The following is an 18909-nucleotide window of genomic DNA, read 5'->3' on the forward strand; positions in this document are numbered from 1 at the left end:
AGATTTTTATTGCCTTTATTCTTGCTTTACATAGAACTAGGTGGTGAAGAGTCAAGCCTGACAACCAGTGCAGGTGCAAATTCAGCATCTCTTTTGGGCGGAGTAGAATCTCTACCTTGATACTAAATTCACACATACACTTTGGTTACCTCAAAAATCAGTTTTCCTAAGTTCTTTATCTCATGGAAGAAGGCAGCTGTCTTTTAGAGGTTTACTGAAAGATCCTGCCTGTCTAATTTTTGACACCTCAATCAGCCAGGTAGGCTCTCCGGAGACCTTTAAAGGTACCTGCTAGTCCCTGTTGACTATGCAGGGAATTTAGGCATGTACTTTAGAAGCACTCCTTCGCTAAGTATCTGGAGCTTAGGTGTAAGATGGCCAGATTGACAGTCATCTTTTGGGACACTAGGATAACACTAGCAGTAATTATTGAAGACTGAAGTTGGATTGCAATGCAAAACTAAATTTATGTATTCAAATGTACCTCATTCCATTGCACTTTTCCACTCTGTTTTAATATCAATAAATACAGCACAAGTAATAGACACAGAGCCCTGCCAAAGAATTAATAGCAAATGGTATTTCCTGCAGAAAGTTGACCTCAGGGGTTTAAAGTGGATGCTTTGTAACTGAAGGGGAGCTCTTTAGAAAAGCAAGCTGAAATCTGTACTGGGTTTTAGGACGAAAGTTTGCTACATCTTTACAGCTCAACAAGGTGGTGTCAGAGTGTTTTCCTGGGCTTGGCTTTCCACTATCTGTGTTGTCAGAGTGATCCCCAGTACAGTTTTGGCCTAGGCTCAGTAGGAACCTTTCACATAATTCCTGGACAGTGTCTGGGAATTAACAAACACCAGAGGTATTCCCAAGAGGCAGACTGTGTGTGACCAGCCTGCTTTAGAGAGCTGAACTCCCTGTGGATGTAGGCCCTTTTGCACCAGCTGGCTGCAGTGCCTAAGATCAGCCCCAGACATTTTTAGTTTATTGAGGTGGGCGCAGGACCTTGCTGACCACAGGTTTAGATCCTGAACTGTTCAGCTATCTCTGAAATGATGCTCTGCTTTAGTGCAAAGGACTGCACTGATCTGAAAGTGACCCACAACCTTTCGCTATTGGTTTCAAAGACTTCAACTTTAACACTTGGTGGGTTTGTACACCTCTGCTTCTGCACTCATATGCCAACAGAGCATTAGCTGTAAAGTCACCTTTTACTGTCCTCTGATTTGAGTGGACATTTTCAGCAAAGAAATCGCAGGCTAACTAAAGGCACAGGCAGGAGTTTTAAAAGGGGGTAACAAGTAGTTGTTTTGCAAACTTTGAAGTGGCTTACAAGCAAACCCATCACTCGTGAATAGCAGAGACTCAGCTTTCTTATTACAAGTTTTGGATAACATTTGACAAAGTTGGTCTTTCAAAAAAGCAGTTATATATTTCTTACAGTAGGATATTTGTTTCCTAGTAGCAAAGCTAATGAGGAATTTCTTTCTCATTCTTGTGCAGAAGCAAATGTATGTAGGTAAGATTGACCTTCATTCACTATACAGGAACAACCTCACGTCTTAGGAAATGGCTCTGAAGTATTTTCAAAAGTGTAAACAGCGAATGTGCGTTACCCATCTAAGGAGATGGCTTCTGTCAAGTCATTGATTTCTCTCAGCATTTTGAATGATGGCTTGAGAATTTTTGCTGTGTTATAATTACCAGGGAAGGAGCAAACAACTTTCAGAGTTAGCCCATACAAGCATTTGCTATTTGTGATATGCATGAAAATTAATTACAGTTTGAATTTACTCAACAGAGAAAAGCTAGTGAATCACAATTTGCAGTTCATTGAATAACTGTCAGTTATTGATTTCTGTGGTTGAGTGCTAGTGAGGTAATGCCATGTTTGCTACTCATTAGAGGTGGCACAGCAAAATATATCATAAAATGTAATTAGGGGAACATCAATCATTTAAAATATGTGGCTAAGATTAAATATATTGCTATGCATGGAGAAATGAAAGGGCTCATTAACAACATACTGTAATGTGACAGCAAGAGAGAGCTTGATTTTCAAAAAAGGAGTCTTCCACTGTGTTGAGGATCATGACAAGCTTCTTCTTCATGTTTTAATTAAGGTTTTAATCTGATTTTGCTTCTCCTGCTAGAACAGATGAACTTTAATGTATGCCATTTTGTCAAAAATATTTATGATAATGTTCATTAACTGTTGATCAGTAGAACTTTTCATTAAGGCTCTTTTAAGACTGGTCAAATGTCTTTTTGAATGGGGTATTCTGTTCATCTTTGCCAAGATCTGAAATGCAGTTGTTTGATCACAAATTACTCCAACAAATCTTCATGATTTTTTGATATCTGACTTGTGTGGAGAGACAGTGAGTCAGAACAATGAGAGGCAGGGAGGGAGTGACAAGTCAAAGCTTTACCTTGCTGTGAAGGAACTTCTTCAAGGTGCTAGCAGGGAAAAAAACAGCAGAGGAAAAGCAAGTATCCTAACACCCTTCTACTTCTTTCTTTAGCAAGGCAAGTGGTTCTTGCAGCTCTGTAAAGCATGATTTTAGTCTGTGAGCTGTTACAAACGCTGGAAACGTTGAAGGCCTGTAGAGAGGCTAATTTTAGCTCCCTATGTAGTGGAGGGATCCAATTCTTGTGAATGGTGTGAAAATGATCTTTCTACCCCTGCCTGCAGAGTCCCTCATCTGTTCTGTCCTAGGCTGTTCTTTCATCTGGGCTGCCAGGCTGAAGCAACAGCTGAGAAGCAAAGTCTCCTAGGAGGAGAAGCACTACCAAATAGCGTTGCTAATTCTGCCACTTGAAAAGCTTTAAAATTTTCCTTACCTGAGGGAGCAATGGATTTTATAAGTAATCTAGTTTTAGGAAGTGTGGCTCTGTGAGCAAGACTCTCATTATGAAACGTGCTGAATAGGAGGCAAAGATGTTCTCTAGCAGAGACTTTCTTTGTTTTAAATGATGCTTTTGTATTCAGACCCAGAGTGTTATCCTAATATGAAACAAATTGCACTAAAATTTCCATTCACACTGGAAGTTGTTTGTTTTCAGATATACTTACTTAATCCTCTCCCTTTCTACTTTTAATACAAAAGAGAAGAAATATACAATAGAATGGCTAAAATACGAATTTAATTGCACATCTAGAATCATAGCATAGTTAGGGTTGGAACGGAGCTTAATGATCATCTAGTTCCAACCCCCATCTAGTTCCATCTCACTCTAAATCAGGCCGTCCAAGGCCCCATCCAACCCAGCCTTGAACATCTCCAGGGATGGGGCATCCACAACCTCCCTGGGCAACCTGTGCCAGTGCCTCACTACTCTCATGGTGAAGAAATTCTTCCAAATTCCCAGTCTAAATCTGCCCCTCTCCAGTTTATACCTATTCCCCCTCATCCTATCAACACAAGCCTTTATGAATAGCCCCTCCCCAGCTTTCCTGTAGGCCCCTTTCAGGTACTGGAAGGTCGCTGTAAGATCTCCTCTGAGCCTTCTCTTCTCCAGGCTGAACAAGCCCAACTCTCTCAGCCTGTCCTCGTATGAAAGGTGCTTCAGCCCTCTGATCATCTTTGTAGCCCTCCTCCAGACCCATTCCAACAGCTCCATATCCTTCTTATGTTGAGGATTCCAGAACTGGACACACTATTTCAGATGAGATCTCACAAGAGAGGAATAGAGGGACAGAATCACTTCCCTCGACCTGCTGGCCACACTGGACACTGGAACAGGTTGCTCAGGGAAGTAGTGCATGCTTCCTCCCTGGAAGCGTTCAAAGCCAAGCTGATGGGACCTTGAGCAGCTTGGTCTGGTGGGAAGTGTCCCTGCCTATGGCAGGTGGAGTGGAACTGGTTGATCTTTAAGGTCCCTTCCAATCCAAACCATTCTATGAATATAAAACAAAGAAGCTCTTTGAGTTTTGAAAAACCCTTTTAGTGTGTCCTCACTGCATACCAGCCAGAACAGCCTGAAAAAGAACGGTGTCCTTTATCTGCAATTCATTCTCTGCATTATAGCTTGTCCCCTTCCTAATGTCTGTGGCTTTACATCTGCCAGATGTTTTCTTAAACAGATACAGAAATGCCAAAAATCAGTAGATACGTAAGGCCCAGACACTGTGGATTTTTTAATTCAGTCCAAACATGGAGCTAGACCTGAATTAAAAATGTACCTTTGCACCTAGAGTAAGAAGTTGGTTGAGTTTTTCTTATTCCTTCCTTTTGTTTCTGGCCAGAGCTTAATCCTATCGTGTTCTTGGGTTGCCTATATAGAAGGATCTTGGCTGGAAGCATATGATGAACATTGGATGGTAGTGGATCTGCTGATAGGAAGAAATTGAATCCACATATCCCACCACCCAGTAAGATGCTTCTAATTCTAATGAAAAATACCCCAAACATTTTAACAGTTAATAATCATTTACAAATAAGCACTTATTGTTTGTAAAAGAGGATAAGAGGGATATGGTCTAGCCTTAAAGTTAGAGGTCTTTGGAGTATGTTGATCAGACTTTTGTTTGGAATAAAAGTCATCTATGGGACATGAATTCTGTGTAGGGTTACTTGAGGAAGAACACATCCCAGCACCTTCATGCAGCAAAAAGTAGAAATAAGAAATGCCACTGGGTCAGATCCTAGGGCAGACCATTGAATTTTGTAGTGCATTGAGGAACACTGGCTGTTACTGTGGTCTTTATGTACCTTTGTGATAGCATTGAGACTTTGCATATTTAAAGGGTTATAACTTGAAAAGGAAAGCTAGAGAAATCTCCATATCTCGGATATAATCTAAGATTAAAATAGTATCCTAGTAACTCTTGTTAGAACAGTAGGTCTGTCCTGGGAACACAAAAAAACACTGATTTTCCCCTATTTTTATTCTAAGCCTTTTTTTGTCAGATTTTTTTTTTTTTTAATATTTGATGCTAAGACAGTAGAGAAAATTTTAAACAATTTCTTTCAAGTTTAATTAAGTAATTTTTTAATATTAGAAAATCTTGTGCAAGCAGAATAGGAAATGCTGCAAGCTCTGTCTTTAGTATATCTGTGATAGTGTTTTACATGTATGTGTAATGCACATCTGTGGTGTACTGATCCATAATGGTGCAGAAAAAACTAAGTGAATTGATTGCCTTTATAAATTCAGACCCAAGACAGTAATTGCATAATTAATGTGTATTGCACAGCTTTAGCTGAAAACTTACAAATCTCATCTACTTAGCAATATACATTTAAATAATGTTTCAGAATTCCAGGGAGACAGTGTGGTGTATGAATAAAATAGCATTAATCCATGCCTAGTTGAGTTGAAAGCACAGCCTGAATATATGAATTTATTTAAAGCAATCCACAAATGTGCCCCAGTGCTTTCTTACAAAGTTAGCCATGTAGAGAACCTTTGTTAGATTCCTTTTTATCTTTATTTTCAAATGAAAAGAACAATTAAAGAAAGCATTTAGTTAAATAAAGAAGGAAAGGCAAGGTGAAAAAGAAGATTGCGAGTCAGCCAGTCTTTCTATATCATTCAACAGGCAGCAGACAGAAACTGGCAGCAGGCCATCTTTCTCCATAGGTGAAGGCAGCAGACTGAGCTCCACTGAACAATGTCTTTTCCTAATGCATCAAAATTACAGTGACAACTGCGCTAAATAACTTTCTCTTGGAAGGGTGTGGAAAACCTTTCGCAATTGTTCATTTGGTGAGGTAGTCTACTGGTGGCATATTGAGCTGCAGTACAGTGAACATGAATGCAGTTGGTCACGGATCTGAAAGAGAGTTTTAAATACATAATAAGATTTTTTGAAGGTTTAGTAATTCTTAATGTCTGATCTCTGTACTGATAAATAGGTGAACTTTAAAACATTCATTCCTCTAGTAGACATAGAACCAAAAAGGGAGAGGTGCCAAAGTCACAGGATTTTAAGTGTGGTATTAACTTTGGCCAAGAGCTTGAAATTTGCTAATGTCATAAAAGCACAGAATTATTGGATAATTCAGCTTGAGAGGGACTTTGGGACATCTCTAGTTCAACACCCTGTGGTTGGTGAGGCTGAACTGCACAATCTTTAAAGTTAGAGCCACTCCTAGTTGTACTCAATCAAAACACGCATACTTTTCATATTCTAGTGATTTTAACTGTTACTACTGTTTTCTATACAGGCTGCAGAAATTTACACCTCTTTAACATTCCAGGCTTTCCAAAGGCTGAGAGAAACTTTTCATATGCACAAAGGTACCCTAACAAACATCTTCGTATGACTTCATAAAAGGATAAATACCTTTTAAAGGTAGGGAAGACATAATTCCACCTTCTACCTTAGGGTGAGTTGCCAGTTCTCTGGGCTCCACTGGATACTGATTACTTCCCATTGCCTCTAATGGAAGCTTAGGTACCTAACTCACATTAAGCGTAGTGATCTTGAACAAAATCTAGCTCTTGATTCAAGCACTGAATTGTGGGCGGCTAGTGCCACTTCTTGATACTGCATATCCTGTGTGTCATCTAGATTCCTGTGTTGACAACTGAGGGTCTCCTACAAGGATGCTGTGTATGTGCTGCTAAAGCCTCTCAGATGACACCAGTTCCTACATTCAGGCACCTAAATCAAGATGTTGGTGCTTACAAACAAGCCAGATGGCCAGCAGTCTCCATGTGTGAGTACAGAAAGCTGCCAGATTAATTTTTCCGGCTGTGTGGCAAGTATCAGAAAACATTCTGAGGTAGTATAAGCCTGCAGTTGGGACTTACTCTGTGCTTCATAAACAGTAAGGGGTGTCCCATGCTCAGCAGCTGCCACTTGCACTGCAGCTTCAACCAGTGTGTATCTGTAGGCCTGACTGAGAACAGAGGCTACCCTCTTTGTATCTGCCATGGATAAAATGATTAAAGGATCAGCATGAAAGATCATGTGTACCTATGGCTAGAGACTTGTGATGAAGTTCAGACTATATAATTTCTTACTTACTAGCAAAGTACACCCAACTGCATAACCTCGACTTGCTTTTAAAACACCCAGTACTGCATTGTTTAAAGAGAGAAACTAGGTATAAGAGATTTAATAGGTTTTGGGCAAATTTTCTTATGTACACAGTGATTAGTTTCAGGTAACATTAGTCACCTTATGGTTAGCTTAATTTCAGTTGTTCACTCATGTTCCGTCTTGAGGGAGCAGAAATACTTTAAGAGAATGACACGTAAATATTGACTGCAAATGAGACAAATGTTCTAGATCCTCAACTGATGAAACCTAGGCAGCTATCTGAGACTAGATTTTAGAGAGCCAAAGTCAGGTGAAGTGAGTCCCATGTTAACCTTCGTTAGTGTAAGTGAATGGACTCCTTCTGTGTCAGCTTATTAGGCTGGATAGAAATCAGATTAAGTAATAAATAAGAAGAATTATTGACAATAAAGTTGATGGTGTTTGATTATTTAGTGTCTGATAACTAAACATAATTTTCTTGGTCATAGTCTGAAAGTATTTTTGAGGCTGCCGTTCTACGGGGCATTAATTAGAAAATTACATTCATGTGGCGACTAGGTATTAACTTGTGGTATTCAGTTTTAATTGCCATTATTCTCAGGCAGAAGCAGAGCAAAGAGTAGTCAGGCAGCTACTCTTTGCAGAGGACAGAATGCAGAGCTGAAAGAAAAATTATTATTTTCCTTACTGTCAGGTTTTAGATCAGCCAGAGATGAGAGACAAATCAATAAGTCTCACAATCGCAGTTTACAGTCTCCCTCCTATTATGTTCCTTAGAATGGATTTGGCACCAGACATACAAGCCTGAAATGTGCTAAAAAAAAGGACATGGTCTCTAGAAATGGTAATCTATGTATTTTCTTCATTTTTAGGGCACCAGTGCAAGGGAGTATTTCATTTGAGCTGGAACTGCAGATATGAGCTTACAAGCTTACATGATCATATGTCAAATTTGCTGAGTCCCATGCTGAGATGTGGATAGCTTTCTCTGTTACATGATGGAAATCAGAGAGCCAGGAGCAGAGAGAGTTTAGGTCTTGCTCATTGATATTTTGCAATTTGAGTTCAGTGACAGCCAAGAAATATTTTGCATAGCTTCCTTCTCAGCGTGTGGATTTTCCTCTTTTTGTTTTTGCTTGCTTTTGGTTTCATTTTTCCTTCCTGTTTCTCAACAATTGCAAGTAACATATTGCTTTATTTAAACTGAATGATAGTTTACTATTAAAGGTTTCAGTATTACCAGCCTCAAAAATTAAGAGTATTCTGAAAGTTGGATTTAAAAAGTCACAGAATTCACTAACGTAAAAGTCTTCTATTGTATTTTTACCATATTTTGTTGCATTCTATTATACTCTTGAATTTTAATTCTCAGAGAATGAATGCCACGCAGTTATTTAGGTTTTTGTTTAAATAACTGGGAAATGTACAAACATGGCTCCAAACATGAACTTGGCAGGTACTCTCAACTGCTGGCAAGGGAAATGTAAAATAGCATCTCCCTAAATCCCTAAATTGTGTGAAATTCAAATCCTGAGGAGAAAATCAGAAGCCTGATGGTTAAATGTAAGAGCTGTCATTGCTGCATTATATTAAAATAACTTGCCTCTAGTAAACTACACACTATTTCTTCCTTTAAATCTGTCACTATTCAGGAGCCTTTCAGTTACTCCAGCTGGCTGCATCAGTAGTTTTGGAGCTATGTAAGTTTTATGGTGAAGAGGGCACTTCTAGAAATACTTTTCAAGAACAGTGGGGGATCCATTAACCACTGAATAGCCACTGTGATGTGCAAGCTGTATTTTCCTGTGGTGTAGTGGGACTCAGCACAATCAGAAACTTAAAGAAGAAATGGTCCTCAGATGCATTTTTAAGCCACAGCAAGGCTCCAGGCAAAATGAAATTTATTTGTTTATGGATTGCTGTCATTAATAAGAAGATCAGAGACTTATTACTGCCTCAAGCCATAGCATTTTTAATGATGTCCAAAGCAGATAGCTGTGGAAGCTGTGAACAATTGTACGATGGAGCTGGCCTGAATGAGGAGAGGGAAGAGAAATAGCACATCAATGGCAAAGTCTGGCATATGGAGAAGGAGCAGAGGTTTCTCACTATAAAGACTGCTCTTTCCTTATACTCTTTGTCTTTTTGAAGCAGACTCTGGTGTCGTCCAGTAAGTCTCCATTAAGTTTGAGGTTTTTTTCTTGAAGCTAGAGGCATGTTCTCTTCTACTTAGTTTCTGGGATTTTTTTCCTTACTCCACAAAGGGCAGCTTCAATACATCTTTTTGAAAAGCGATTTTCCTGTCCCATGACTTTTTGTGCCGTAAAAAATTAACAGAATTCTGTTTTCCTTGTGCAACAATTTTTTTCTGTTTTTCACATCCCAGAGATGTGACTGGACAATGGGGCTACTAAATAATTTAGAGATAAATACCTACACCTTTATTTATATGGGTGTGTTACATACATTTAATTTTCTTTTGTGCTCAGTGAAAATGCTCCTAAAAATTATAGAAATAATTAGCTTTTTTTCTAGTAGAACAGTGAAGCTGATTCAGTTGTCAGACTTATTTAGGGATCAAGGGGATTCAGATTCAAGACTCTTGTCATTGAATATTCAGTTTCTGTTGAGCGGTATGAAGAACAACACAAGCACCCACTGCACAGACTCTCTCCTTTTCCAGAAATTTCTTGTATTTCATCCTCAGAAACAGCCTGTCCCCAGACATTAGTGTCCTACCTCTATCTTCTGCTCATATTTCCCATTGAACTGGTAGATGTACAAGGAGCACGCCCCTCCTTCCAAGCGTGCAGATTTCCTCACAGCCTGGAGCTGGCTGAGAGGCTGTGAAAACTGTGCAGGTAAAATTTAGTCAATGTGGAAATTATTTGCAAATATTTTCAGGGCATTTACATGCTTAACGTGTGTTTGCCCTTGTGCCAATGTTTGTCGCGTGGATAGGCATGTCATATTCATTTCAATAGCTCTTCTTTTGGAGGCAGCTGTGAAATTAAGTGCCTTTAGAGTTCATCAGGCTGGCTAGGAATGGACAAGAGGAGGTATATGCAGGAAAAGAGAATTTGAAAGAGGAATAAAAGTATCTCTAACATGTGTAGCATTGTATGGTGATGAATAAAGATTGTGCAACTTTATGACAGGTAAGGAGCCAGGAGGGCAAGGTGTCAAGAGTCAGGGTAAGAGAATCGGTGAATTTATCTTATTGTAACAGAAATCATTTGAAGACCCTAATGAAGAAGAAGCTATGCCTCCTTTTTATGGCCTCCCCAGGTAAGACAGGGCACAAATAGGACATGGAGCCACAGGAAACACCTGGAGGTGTTTAAGGGATGGGTGGACGAGGTGCTGAGGGGCATGGTTTAGGGAGCGTTAGGAATGGTTGGACTTGATGACCCGGTGGGTCCCTTCCAACCTAGTGATTCTATGATTCTATGATTCTACAAAAGTCTGAATCATCGGCCAGCCACTGTTTTTCCCAGAAGCCCTTGTAAGTGTACTCTACTCTGATGGGAAAAGGTGACTGACAAGTCTGAACAGGGAAAAGCAGGAAATGCAGTTACTGAGGGTATTGTGAGAAAGGGCAGATTATCCCATGACTAGTTTTTCTGCCTTCAACAGGAGTCCTTGTTCCTTCCAGATACTGTTTCCTCTATTGCCAGGAATGGGCCACTGCTGATCTCTTCTTTCGCATTGACATCAAGGGACTTTGCTTTAAGACTTTTTACAAGTCTGCGAAGGACCATGATTTGTCTCACAGAAAAGAAGTAAAGGTTTGAAGAAGTATGAGGTACCAACTCACACCTCATATAAGCTCTAAATGGAGCTCACAAGACCAATTTAAAAATTCTGGTTTTTTTTAATGCCAATGTTTATGAAAAATATTTATGTTAATGAAATTCCTTCTAAAATTATAGAATCATCGAATGGTTTGCATTGGAAGGGACCTTAAAGATCATCTAGTTTCACCCCCTCTACCATGGGCAGGGACACCTTCCACTAGGTCAGGTTGCTCAAAGCCTTATCCAGCCTGGTCTTCAACACCACCAGGAATGGGGTATCTACTACTTCTCTGGTTAACCTGTTCAAGTGCCTCACCACCCCAACAGGAAAAAAAATTCTTCCTTATATCTAATATAAATCTCCACCCTTTTAGCTTAAAAACATTACCCCTAGCCCTGTCACTGCACTCCCTTATTAAAAGCCTCTCCCCAGCTTTCTTGTAGCCTCTTCAGGTACTGGAAGGTCGCTATAAGGTCTCCCTAGAGCCTTCTCTTTTCCAAGTTGAATAAGTCCATATGTCTCAGGCTGTCCTCTATGATGTTAATGTTAAAATATTACCTTTAAATTAAAATGAAGTAAATGTTTTTTTTTTAAAAGGTGATTTTTTTTTTAAAATTTATTTTAAAATTAATATAATGTATGCATGGGAGCTTGGGATGCTTCCCACATATCTTAAAGAACCCTCAAAACACACCGGCAGAAATAGATGTACCCATAAAACCATACTCTGGTAGTGTGTTTCTCTTGGAAAGTATAAGTATCCCCAGCCATACACAATGCCTGAATAGCAGACTGTGCCTAAATCCTGGATAAATAGCTGTTAGCTGAGGACTTATGGGTGGGTGCAAAATGGGAATGAATTGACAAACTCTACCATTGTTGAGGAATGAAAAGAATTGGAGAAAGGAGGGGAGAAAAGGAAACATTCCAGGAAATGCTAAACTATGGATACAGTTCCACATGTCTTAAAATTTTATTTTGTATATGCAAAATATATATGGTACTTCTACTATATCTTGAAAAAAAACCCTCACAGCTTGTGAGTTTTCTTGTTACACTTGATCTTATTAACTGTTTGAAAGTGTTTCAGTTTTCTACTGCAAACAAAACAAAATTATGTCATTACACAGTACACACTTTAGCCCATGTCACAGAGCTTGCTATGAAATGGTAGTGGTGGCTGTAACTAATTAATGTGTCTGTGTGGTATTTTCTATAAAATTATATCAATCTGTGTAGATGATTTCAGTGAGTTTTCACAGGGTCTCTGTAAGATGTTATTACTTCTGTCATGCAGAGACAACTATATAACGATTTGCATAATTATAGACGGAGGGAAATGTTAGCCTCCATATTTAAAACTGTTATATACATTTCCACCTCATTAAAGAAAATCACTGAAGCTAGCTAGCATACTCAGGTTGGAGATCAGGTGGCAAAGTATATAGATTACACAATCTAATTTTCCAGTGCTAAGGAGTTCCAGCTGAACAAAGCCAATAGAACTGACCTTGCTAGTTGAAAAAGTTACAACAAAAAACTCATTTAAAGAGTCATTCTGTAAAAACACACATATCCCTCTCTGTCATTTTAAGTCTAACCTTGAGGATCAGTCACTTTGGATGTGCTAAAGAGATGCTTTCATGAATAAGTGATGATAGGCTTTAATATAATTACAGATCTTAATAGGCAAAGCGAGAAGAAGGTTAAAGTATTTGCAATATGAAAGAGCAGGGACAGATTCACAGAGGGGACACATGCACTCAAATCTGCAATTTAGATATTTTCTTCTTCTCCCTAGATCTGGTATTGTGTAAATTTTTGCTGTTGAACATCTATGGATTTACTCTAGCCTTAATAGTTCTTGATGTCTCAGCACATATTACACACCATGTCCCCAACAGGACCTGCAAGGAAGCAGATTCTGTTAATCTCAAACTTGACATCTAGCCCTGATTTTGTGAGTGCTTCAAAATACTTCTGAAGATGGTCCTGCATGTGAAAAAACACACGCACTTCTGGTGTCATTCAAATTGAGTGAGTATGAATGTAACTTGGCCCTGAAATGAATTTGGGTAACGTGCTTATCCTTTCTCCATGTTTGATGATAAAAGCACAAGAACAACTTTTCAGAGTGGATCTAAACTGGTATTAAAAAGAGTGCCTGAGAGAGTGCCTGAGAACAAATTAAGGAAGTGGACCTTGGTTATCCACATTAATTAGCTTACTTCTTGGCTCTGTTTTGGATTGCTCCGGTCAGTTCTCTGCAGGACAGATTTGTAAGAGACTAATCCAAAGCAGTGTGAACTTCATTCTTTGTCTTGGAATCAGGAGTGCTTCCTTTTTCTTTTCAGTTTGCTATTACAGACATAATTTAGAGTTCTTAGCAAATTCTAGCAGAGCAAAGATTCTTACAAGCACTGGGAGAAATGGCCTGTTCATCCTCAGAAAGCGGTGTGCTCTGGCTCCCTGCCAAGGAGCAGTCTGAGCTGTGTGATGTCCTCTGTGACATGTCTGGCAAAGTTCTGATTTAGATAGAATTGTCCAAATTATGCAAGAGGCTTTTCCAGTTCTCACGACAATTTTAGCACTAGATCAGGAAGATGCAAAAGATATCTAGAAGCAGAGATCTCCAGGATAACTTTGAATGGCCCGGTGTACCTGACGGCTAGGAATCAGCACTGGACAAACACTCAAGACTCAGAAGCTGTACATGTTCCTGAGGGTGATTGTCTAGGCTTTCAGTTCCATGTACTATATAAGCTAGGAAAGTCTATCACTAGCAGCTGAAGGCACTGGTTTTCTGTTTGGAGCCTCCATTATCTGCTTGCCAGACCACCACAAAGGTGTGAGAAGGTGACTGCAGTTTCCTGCCTCTTCTGAATATGACAGAGAACCTGGCTGAAGATGGTTAAAAAGCACATCCAAGTCCATAATCTCAATTTCCAGTACAATAGAGATCCTTCAGTAGTTTCACCATTAATTTTGCATTGAGATTGAAAAATATAACAGGAGTTCTATATTTTTTGTTTCTGGAAGGAATATTATAATCCAAATTTAAAGGAAGCATACTTTCAATGTGCTGTGACTTAACCAAGAATGTAAAAGGCACTATTTTAATTAAGAAACGTTTGTAAAAGACTGTCAGCTTTTTGGTAGGGAAAGCAGAGTAAATAAATTCCATATTTTTCTCTAGACTGGAATGCAAAATTTTGAAGTAGTCTGGGCTATATATCTTCACCTACTGTAAATTTTGGCAAAATTAAAATTCATTTAATCTTAAACTACTATTTTGTGATCACTAGTTCTCATAAATATTTCTATTAGGCTGCCATGCTCTTCATGCAGTCCTACTTACATCAGATGAATTTGATAAAAAATGAGTGTGACAACAAATATTTTTGAAATTTGCAGGTTTTAGTGTAAGGATGGAAATGTTATTCAAATAAGTAGTGCTATGCAAATGGATATTATACAAGCTCAGTGAATCATGGAAAGTGATGAATTGTACAACACCTAACTCATTACATCAGGGCAATAAAAAATAACCAGTTAAAAATATTTGACATGGCAAATTTATTTCAAAACATCCAGTTGCATTTACTATCCATCTAGTATGTTTTGTACATGTATTATTTGAGTATTCCCTCATGTTTTAATACGTTCTTCAGGTAAGAAAGCAGGAAAAGGAGGATTTTACAGTAACTATTGTCACAAGCAAAGTAGCAACAGTGCAACATGTTGACATAGGAAAACAAAAGATTGGGTCACACTGAATTAGTCATAGTTCTTTTTGTTTGTCAGCACTACTATTCCTGGTGATTCTAGCAGAGGCTTTGAAAAAATCCTAAGTCACTGCAAAGCAGTGGTAATTTTGTCACCGATTCAGCACCGTATTTTCTCCATGATACTTATCATTAGATAAAAGCACTGAGTAGAGTGCAAACTGATTGATCAAGGTCATTGTAGAAGTATTTTTTGAAATGCAGGCAGTAATGTCCTAAAATGGCAAGCAAGTTCTAGTTCTGTCATTTAGATGCATGAGCAAAGCTTCAATAAACAGAAGGAACAGTGAACATTTATAAAACTCCTGCCCTGGGTCTGCTGGTGTTAGACTCATTTTTCAATACAGAGTCCTGAAAACTCAATGCTAAGATGCTTCCAAATGAATTTTGATTCTGCAAGGAGCTATTCACCACAGGAATGATTTGTCTTTATTCTGACTTGCTCAGCTTTATAATGCTTCACCTTTTTATTTTGTAAGCTGGCCCCAAGCAAAATTGTGTAGAGTCCATTCCTGATCCTATCCATTTCATGCAAAACTACTTTGAACACAAGAGAGATGATAACATTAATTTTTGAAAGAATGCTATCTGCATCTTTGGTTGTGTGCCAGCCTTCTTTTCTTTTCAGAGTATTCAGCAGATATGGATGAACTTGATGTTTCCATAATGTTCAGAATGACAATTTTATGTCTACTGATTCATGAAATGCTCCTGTTCTGGGCGCTCTGCTCAGGAAGCTGGATTCACACATACTGCCTGCAATACAAACAGAGCAGACAGACAGTGCTCCCCCAGACACTCTTCTATCTTAAAAGGAGAAAAAGGTAGATAAATTCAAGCGGGAAGTACAATGGGCAGATGAGATAAGCTTGAAGATGAACTGCAAAGAGGCCTTGAGAAAGTTTATGGGAATAATTTCACAGTCATGGTGGAGGCACAGCTGGAAGTGTGACAGCTGATGCTTGAAAATGCAGTAAATCTGTGGTGGAAGCTCAGAGACTGAACATCAGAGGGGATGGTGGTGATGGCATCTAAGAAAGGAAGTACCAAAGGATGAAAAACATCGTTTTACTCACGTTATGCTTCCTCTCAAATGACATTCAGGCTCTTCGTTGCTTGTTCTCCTTTTGGTCTGAAGACAGAATTCACCCAGTACTGAAACTTCAATGACAATTCGGGAGGCCTGAGCACAACACCCCTGTGCTCAGCTCTCACTGCTGGACAGTTTGCAGTGCCTGGATGCCCTCTGAGGATTAGGATTTATGATCCTCTCGGCTGAGACTGTTTTCACTCCAAAATCACATAGACCTGCTTCCATTGGCACATTGGTTTTAAGAAAGTGCCAGTCCCAGACGGTCACTGAAGAAAGGCTGGAAGACAGCTGCATTGCCTTGGCTACATGAAGAGAAGGGTGTCTTGTACTGTTCACAGCAGCAAGTGAGCATTTTGGAATGGCTGTGGCTCTGGTCAGACCTCCCTTATACACCAGGGCTGAGCACCTGGTGTTGGACACAACCATAACTCACTCGAATGTCTAACTTAGTGTCATGTGTTCTGGACCAAAACTTTCTTATGGAACATTGTGTGAGTACTTGAAGAATGTAGACCATGAATGTTTTTTTCTTCACATTTTTGGTGTCACATACTATTACATGTACAAATACCCTTCCTCCTCCAAGTATGAACTGCTGATGCAGATGACCTTTCATATTTCTTAACTGGTACATTCCACCAGTTCATTCTGAATCGCTTTTTTGCCCATGGACTGTGCCTTTGTGAGACCACCTTTTAAATGGCTCTGATGCTATTATTACTGATGTCAACAAATGCATGATAAAATTCAAGAGTTTATCTTTTGCTGAGGGTGAAAGTATTTCCTGGGATGGGACTGGTGAGATGAATGAAGAGAGTCCTTACCCCCGACATAATGCAGCTGTGTTAGTCTGCCTGCCTAGTGTGAGCTCTGTGCAGAACTGTTTTGTACCAAGATCATCTTTGGAAGTTGTCCTTTTCTGCCTTGAAGCAGAGCAAACTAATTTCTTTGCATACGCGGCTCAGATTCTGCAAATACTGATGGCCTTATCCATAGGAGTGAAAGTAGCAGATCACATAATTTTTTGCCCCACATACCCTGCTCCATATTACAAGGCATTGCACTTGTTAAAATGGCATACACCCTTGTTAGGTCACACGAGTTTGTAATATCTTTCTTTATAATGATGGATTTAAAGATGCACTTTTGCTTTACGTTGCGTGAAAGTTATTTTTAATGGTAAGACAAAAATGCCTTTTTTTTTTGTTTTGTTTTGTAGGTCACTGACTTTCCCAATGAACTCCAAGCGACATTCAACATGTTGGGTGATTCCTGTTGAGGGACCTATCATGTTTTATATCTTCTGTATCCAGATTAACTGATTCCCACATTACAGACTACAGATTTTCTGTCTAGCATCTAACAAACTAGAGCGTTTGTCTCAATGTAATTATTCCCAGGAACATTAGTTCCCTACTTAAAACATGAAAGATTTTGGAAGGCAGTGGAACTAGCCCAGACTAACACTGAAAACTTGTTAAGAGCAAAATTAATATTGATATTGCCCGAAAATAGTTAGATCTATGCCCAACTCTACCCAGAAACAAAGTTTCACCTGATCAGTTGTGACTGTCTAGAGATGTTCACCTCTCAGTGACCACCTCTATGGTCTCTTGTAGTTGACAGGAGGTAGTAAGCACTTTTGTGGCTAAATTCACTTTACCTTGAAGGAGAGGATAACCAAATTTTGAAAAGAAAAATGCCTCAAACTCACCTGTTTGTTTCCTTAACTATTGGAAAAACCCTCAGGTGGTCAGATCAGATGTGAGCATCTGGCTCTTTGCAAACCTAAATCTAAGGCAGATGAACCCAGTGAAGACAGGTCCTCTCTTTTATTAAATGTAATATAGAGCTCACATCATCCTTTTTTGAGCAATGCGCTTCTCTTGCTGATCAGAGTCATGCTGCAGAATAATGTGAATTCTTCATATGCCTCTAAATCATCACTTGTATAGAAGGCTGTCTTCAAATTTGATTCCAGAGGAAGCACTGCCAAAGTACATTTAAAAGACCTGTATTATCAGACCTGAATCTGAATTTGTTTGCCCTTAAGCAAGATGGCCTAAATGTTAAAAGCAATTTTGAAGGTAAGTATCTGAAAATCCCAGTGACTGACTAGCTGATTCTTCAGGTACTTAGGCACGGAGTCCCAGAGGCAGTCCTTGTCTATGGCAGTGGCTTTTTTCCCCTGTTTTTAACAACGCACCTGAAAGCGTGGGGATTCTAAATAAAAATTGCTTTCTTCATGTTTAATCAACTCCACAGGACGAATTTGAGCAAAGCTGTAAATACTTTTTATCTTTTTGTCTTTTGTTTGGTTTTTTTGTCATATCACAAAGCACAGGACATTTGGCTTCACAAATTATATTTGGTTTTGTAAGAAAGAACTAGAGCTCCCTTCTTTTGAAACAAGCTTTAAATAATCAGTATTTTTTTAGCCTTTCAAAATCTCTGAAAGTTTAAATGATCCAATAAGGGAGAGATGAAAGTAGAAATAAACCAAATGCATAGAAAAGCAAGAATGAAGGGTGCATTTAGCCTGAAAAGCAATTTACACAGTGTCTTGTTCCTGTTAAAACAAACTATGAATGAATATACAGATTTATACACCTCAGAGGATAGTTGCAAAGATTTTTATGGAGTCGCAGGACACTAAGCCTATTGAATCCATTCAAAAATGGTTCGGTAGCTTGTTGTGCAGCCAGCAGCAAGAGATATTTTGATAAATATGTCTTTCTTTTTGCCTGCGTAGTCTTGCAAATAACCACTAGATGGCACTGGTTTTGCATGGCTGGAAATTAAGCACGCTTTTTCCAGAGGAAAATAGGAATGGCTGGTTCCATTAAATTCTACGTTATATCAGTAGGTGGCAGATTTGGGCTATTTACGGGAAAAAAAAAAACACCGAAGGCTTTAATGTTCTGTGTTGCTTCTTGCAAAACTATTTTAATTTATTTTTTCTTCAGCCTTCTAGATGTAAAACATAATACAAAAATAAAAATTATTAGCTGAATAAAAAAAGACTTTTATTTAAAATCTTTGTTTCACCTTTTCAAATTACAAGCAGAAATATACTAGAAAGTAGTAAAGCCATTAATAAAAAGGGAATCAAAACACAAATGAGTAAGAACACCATTCTGAAAACAATTTCCAGTCAGAGTTTCAAGGGTAATATAAAAAATATTCTAACGTATAAGGATACTTAAAAGGCAGAAACAAAGAAATGCGTTTTGATTTAAAAAATA

General features: G+C 38.8%; 1 long non-coding RNA gene across 2 annotated transcripts in view; it reads left to right on the top strand.

Moving 5' to 3' along the window:
* The window catches only part of LOC128851013 (uncharacterized), a 56788-nt gene extending 38228 nt beyond the window's left edge, over window positions 1-18560 (top strand). For both annotated transcript variants that reach the window (XR_008448302.1, XR_008448301.1), the window contains one exon: window positions 16884-18560. This is a non-coding gene — a long non-coding RNA (uncharacterized LOC128851013). The remainder of the gene's footprint in view (window positions 1-16883) is intronic.
* Window positions 18561-18909: the final 349 nt, after the last annotated feature.

This window comes from Cuculus canorus, chromosome 1 (genome assembly GCF_017976375.1).
Source record: "Cuculus canorus isolate bCucCan1 chromosome 1, bCucCan1.pri, whole genome shotgun sequence".
NCBI lineage: Eukaryota > Metazoa > Chordata > Aves > Cuculiformes > Cuculidae > Cuculus > Cuculus canorus.